Source organism: Priapulus caudatus, unplaced genomic scaffold (assembly GCF_000485595.1).
Source record: "Priapulus caudatus unplaced genomic scaffold, Priapulus_caudatus-5.0.1 Scaffold741, whole genome shotgun sequence".
Classification (NCBI taxonomy): Eukaryota; Metazoa; Priapulida; class Priapulimorpha; order Priapulimorphida; family Priapulidae; genus Priapulus; species Priapulus caudatus.
The window spans coordinates 28,818-34,798 of NW_014577802.1; the positions used below are offsets into that span (position 1 = coordinate 28,818).

The 5,981-nt window shown below is 45.3% G+C and overlaps 1 protein-coding gene across 1 annotated transcript in view; it reads left to right on the forward strand.

The window, feature by feature from the left end:
- LOC106813223 overlaps window positions 1–5,981 on the forward strand; it is a 16,111-nt gene that overhangs the window by 1,462 nt on the left and 8,668 nt on the right. The window lies entirely within an intron of this gene.

Below are 5,981 nucleotides of genomic sequence, written 5' to 3' on the forward strand. Positions count from 1 at the left end.
TCTCTCATCTCTCCTCTCTGCTCTCTCTCCTGCGCTATGCTATCTAATCTTTATTGGCTCCTGATAATAGCTAGCCGTACGCCGTGCGTAGTATCCGAGATTACGACTCACCTTTCTCATGCCTGTCTCGATTTTAATATACGGCCGATATGCGATAGTTACTCATGTTGCATTCCGCTTCGCTAAGGTAATTAACAATAAGAAACAGCTCTTCACCGCGGGGCGTGCACATGGTGACACGCAAGCTGGTTTAGCCGTCTATTATGGGCAGACGGGAAATTACTCGCATATAATTACGTATATTTGGAATATTGTACAGGCAGGGTCTGGTGGCTCTGCTTTCTGCTCTCGCCGTGCGTCTTTTACGCTCTGCTCTCTCTCTCTCTCTCTCTCTCTCTCTCTCTCTCGTCTCTCTCTCTCTCTCTCTCGACTGCTTCTCTCTCTTCTCTCCTCTTCTCTTTCTCTTTCTCTCCGTTCTCTCTCTCACAGGGGAGAATGATGAGATGGCCTCTCCTCTCTCTCTCTCATCTCATCCGAGTCTCTTCTCCTCTCTTCCTCCTCTCTCTCCATCCTCACTCTCGAGTCTCCTCTCTAAATATACTTATATATATATATATATATATATAGATATTTCCTCTGTGGTCTATATCTCTCTCGCTCTCGATCTCCGCTGGTTCCTCGTCGGTCTCTCTCTCTCTTTCTTCTGCTCTCGTCTATCGCCTTAATTTCTCTCTCTATGATCGTGATGTTCGTCTCTTCGGATCTCTCTCTCTCCTCTCCCTCCGTCGCCTCTCTCTCCTCCGCTGCTCCTCCTCGTCTCCCTTCCGCTCTCTCACACACACCCCTTCAGTTAGCTCCGTTCTGGCTCCGCTCCGGCTCCACGTCCTCTTTTCTTCTTTCCTCGTCCTTCGTCACTACGTCTCTGTCTGTCTAACCTCTAAATATTTATTTCACTTCTGTTCTGTTTGTTGCCTTCATTCTGCATCGCTCGCGCGCTCGCTCTCTCTCTCTCTCTCCTTTTCTCGTCTTTACTCTACCTGCCTTCAAATCTCCTTAAGGCTGCGCCCCCAACAAGGGTGAACAATGATTTATATAGAAACGGTCTATGTGTTAACGGGAGAAAGAGTGCCCTGAAAGGCTGTCACCGTCGGAAGGGTTTAGGACGCGTGAAAAATGCCCGGCAGTACCTACGATTGCTAACTTACGTCCTTAGCGACCTTCTTATTTTTTTATTTCGATTTTTTTCATTTGTATTTTTTTAGTAGACGTTTCTTGCTTCATTTAATTGATTCCGACGGTCGATTGACGCCACGTGGAAACAAAAACAGGAAAAAAACTGATGACATTGTTTTATTCGAATTATTAAGCGTTTTGTCAGAAAACGACAATTTCTATTGAACCTCGCAGACGGCTAAGTGGGTTTGTCACGTTTCCTAGCACGTTTATACGCAAAAACAAAAACTCACGGGAAAGGCTAGCACGCGCGCTTGCATGGAAATTTCTGCACGGTATACATTATCATCCTGCTCACTAACACGGATCTTTACTATCTGAAGGTTTCAAGATTGAACACTGAGACCACTTACGAGAATTATGGCCAAGATTTTAGACTCGCTAATTTCGTTACCGTGATTTTCCTCGTCATTGAATTTTCGCTCGAGGAAAACTATGCCGCATAATGGAAGGGTTTTCCGCGCAGCGAGGCGAAGGGGAGGAGTAGGCCTACCTTACTCTACAGCAACCTAATCTCGTGGCGTTACACGCGCGTGTGTGCGTGCGTGCGTGCGTGCGTGCGCTCGTGTGTTGGTTCTTGCGCGCGCATTGTGCGTACATGCGTGCGTGTGTGCGTGCACGCGCGCGCGCGTGTGTGTGTGCGTGCGTGCGTGCGTGCGTGCGTGCGTGCGTGTGCGTGTGTGTGTGTGTGTGTGTGTGTGCGCGCGCGCGTGTTTGTGTGGTAATCATTGTTCGAGATAGCTTCGACTCTCTCATTTCGTTTTCGCTGTCAAACAGTTTTCAATAATAACGGTCAGCGCTAATAAATATGCAGCGTCAGCGCTATTATCTGCGTTAGTGCCGCGTGAAACTAGCGCCGCATCACGAGTCTTGACGATGCGCAAGAGATCCACTTGCATCGTCTGCATGCGCGCGCAACCCACGCTTTCGGTGACGTCATCACGCGATATGTACGTATGTACGTATGTACGTATGTACGTATGTACGTATGTACGTATGTATGTATGTATGTATGCATATACATCGGCATAAGCATAAACACAAAATAGATATCGTATTATTTTTGCAATTTGTCTGACCGGCGACTTAATACGTTGCTATACGAAGATAAGCGCATGTTATGAAGGATGCAAAAATAGACATCCACTGCATGACCTTTACCTGTGAGTTTTTGATAGATGAGAGAGCTTTCGGGATGAGTATATTTTAATCTGATTGCAAAGGATCACGTTTCCGCATAGTGTATGTTTTCGTGTAATAATGAATATCTCGGAAGCTCGCTCTATCCGCTGACACACAACTATATATATCGCGTGCCAGTACCACGGCCGAACACCCATAGCCCTACTCCTACTGGCTAATGCGATTCACCGTTGACATCACGAAACCACGCTATCGTGCTCTTCTGGCATTTTCTCGCGAGTTCACGCGAAACGAGGCGATGTTAAGCGGTTGATTCTTGCTCTTATCGTAAATCACCGTTAAAGTGATTACGTCACGAATTTCTAGCACCATCAAGTAGTATATTTGTGTGTTATTCTTATCGTAAAGCACCGTACGTCACGAATTTTCCATGGTAAAATTTGTAAAAAAAAATTGCCATTTTTTACATTAAAAGTAAGAACTAACGTTACTAAATATATCCTCAAACTCTCACCTGATAAAAATGTTTTTACGTTGGTTAAATTTGCAAAAATCTAGACGATTTGGTAATTTCTGTTGTCTAACACTATTTCCCCAGTACCGTTCAGATACTGGCGTCTCTCTGTTTTTCACCGGCAAATTAGGGCATATAAAAAAGGTATACACTATACACAATATACAGAAACACTAATTGTATTTTCATACATTTTATTTTGTACAAATAACACACAAATATACTACTTGATGGTGCTAGAAATTCGCGACGTAATCACTTTAATTATTTAGATCGAGAAACATATAGGCGTCATATATAGCGACGATGTGTATCTGACATTATACTCGTAGTCGCAAAAACAAACGACGCCATCGTCAACGTCACGACGATGATTCGCCTGTCATATATATATATATATATATATATATATACCCCACCAGCGCCCCGGTTTTCCCCCACCGCGTGACGCAGCTGTCTCCTAACCACTGAGCAAATTATCCGCGGCGAACGCCACCTGATATGCGCTTGACTTGAGAGCGCTCGCGTTTGTCACGAGATCCAGCGCGCGCTCCGAAACAACTGCTTTGGTAGCGGAGAATGAAAACCCGAGAGGCGAGCGGGGGATAGTATGACGTAATTTTAAGAGGCCGAGAGGAGAGAGCAGGTGATCAAGAGAGCTGTGAGGTGGAGCGAAGATGTGAAGAGAATAGGATGAGTGAAGGAAGTCAGAAAGGGATTAAGAGAACATGTGGGAACGAGAGAGAGAGAGAGAGAGAAAGAGAGAGAGAGTGAGAGAGAGAGAGAGAGAGAGAGAGAGAGAGAGAGAGAGAGAGAGAGAGAAAGAGAGACAGCGAGAAAAGGAGGGATGCGGGAAGGAGTGTCAGTACAAACCCCAGAGACATGTGGGCGTAGAAAACAAAGAAGAAGTGGCAGAAGTACTGTTTAATACACTATAGCGAAGTCACTGCTCGTAGATTGTTGTTGCTAATAACTTCACATTTTTGAGCGCAATTCTTCCGCTATTCCCCACTGCGTGCAAGTCAACAACAAGTGTATCCATACCTGACATCTGACATTTCACTGCATTCTCATACGAATTCCTATATATTATTTACGAAACGTGAAAGCTTTGAGAGATTGATCATGATTCGACTTTTTCATTTCATTCAAGTTTCATTGGTTTTGTTCGGGTGAAATCTCGGAATGCCTGTCTTAACAAGTTTGTAATTCTCGGATCGCTGCCGGAGAGAAAGTTTGGCGTGAGTCTTGACCTTGACTCGTGGCAAATTCTGTGATGGGATCATTGCAGCTTACGTGGCGACTGTTGTCGCTAGCATATTACTTAATATCGTGCCCTCTCTCCTTCATCCCGATCTCTTTTATTCTCCGTCTATTAATCCGTCTATCTATATAGTTCTTCCTCTCACTCTCCCCTTCTTTCTTCTTCTCTCTCTCTCTCACTTTCTCTTTCTTAGTGTACATCTCCTTCTCTCTCTCTCTCTCTCTCTCTCTCTCGCTCTCTCTCTCTCTCTTTCTCTCTTAGTGTACATCGCGCTCTCTCTCTCTCTTTCTCTCTTAGTGTACATCGCGCTCTCTCTCTTGCCTACTCTCTCCCACAACCTCAGGCCCTATATCTCTTTCCGTCTCCCTCGTCTATCGCCTCTCTCTTGTTTATTGTCGTCATCGTTTGCAGACGTCATCATGTGTTGTCGTCATCATCGTCGGCGGCGAGGTTTCTAAAACAGGTCGCACCGTGTGAGTGAAGCTTGCGAGAACACTATATATAATACTACTACTACTACTACTACTACTACTACTACTACTACTACTACTACTACTTCTTCTTCATCTTCTTCTTCTTCTTCTACTACTACTACTACTACTACTACTACTACTACTACTACTACTACTACTACTACTACTACTACTACTGCTGCTGCTGCTGCTGCTGTTACTACTACTACTACTACAACTAATGCTACTGCTAGTGCTGCTGCTGCTGCTACTACTGCTGCTGCAGCTGCTACTTCCGTCGCCGCTGCAGCTGCGTCTGTATATGTACGCGCGTGCGGAACGCGCAATATTGTCTCCGACGCGCGGGTTTATTCACGCCTCTTTTCGCTGTGAACGTAAATTTATCGCCACGCGGTCGAATGCACAAATGCGGAGTATATATTGACGACGCAAATGGCGTGCACGAATGCTTGAATCACCGTCTCTCGTCTGTCCACGCAAATCACGCGCACGAGCTCGAGGGAAGAAAATTATACGGTGTTACGGCGGTATAATAGACTTGCTCGGCTACGCCAGCCTGTTCTGCTAGCATCTGTGACAAGATTCTTCCTATGACAAATATTATTGTATGTGTTGTGCGCATCATAAGAGTTTAGGAGCGCTATTATGAACGCAATCAGTATATTTCAGCTGTAAAGCGGAACGAAGTTGACTCGCTAATATTTGTCATAGGAAGAATCTTGCTATGACAAATAGTGTCATAGGAGAGCGTAGATGCGTATGTCGTATTGCTCATAGATGCCAGCAGAACAGGCTGGTAGAATAGTCTTGCTCGGCTACGCATAAAAGTTTGAAGCCGCCCACCCGACCGCTCGTTGTTTCGTGTGACGTCACGGCTCGCACAATTTTGTCTTTTGCCTTGAGAGAAGCGGTGAAGCGTGACCGATGAGAGGATAATCTAATACGATGTAATGAGTTAGCGCAACAACGTTCCCCAGGTGTAATTTTACGAAGCACACGCGCGGGGTCGTGCACACTGACACCGTAACGGTTGTTAGAGAGATTAAATACAGGCCTATAATCTACGCGTGCGCGCGTGCGCGTGCGAGCGTAGGTGTATACAGGTTATTCACGTATCTTGCTATATAGGATCGGGTGAAAGATGGAACGAGATAGATAGAGCGAGATTGAAAGAGAAAGAGAGAAAAAAAGAGAAAAAAAGAAAAACAGAAAGAAAGAGAGAGAGAGCGCGCGCGTGCATGTGAAGCGGAAAAAAGGGCAGCGCGACTAAGAATGAAGAGAAAGAGAAAAAAAAACAGAGTAAAAGCAAGGGTGAGAGAGGACGAGAATGAGAAAAGAAAGAAAGAAAGAGGGG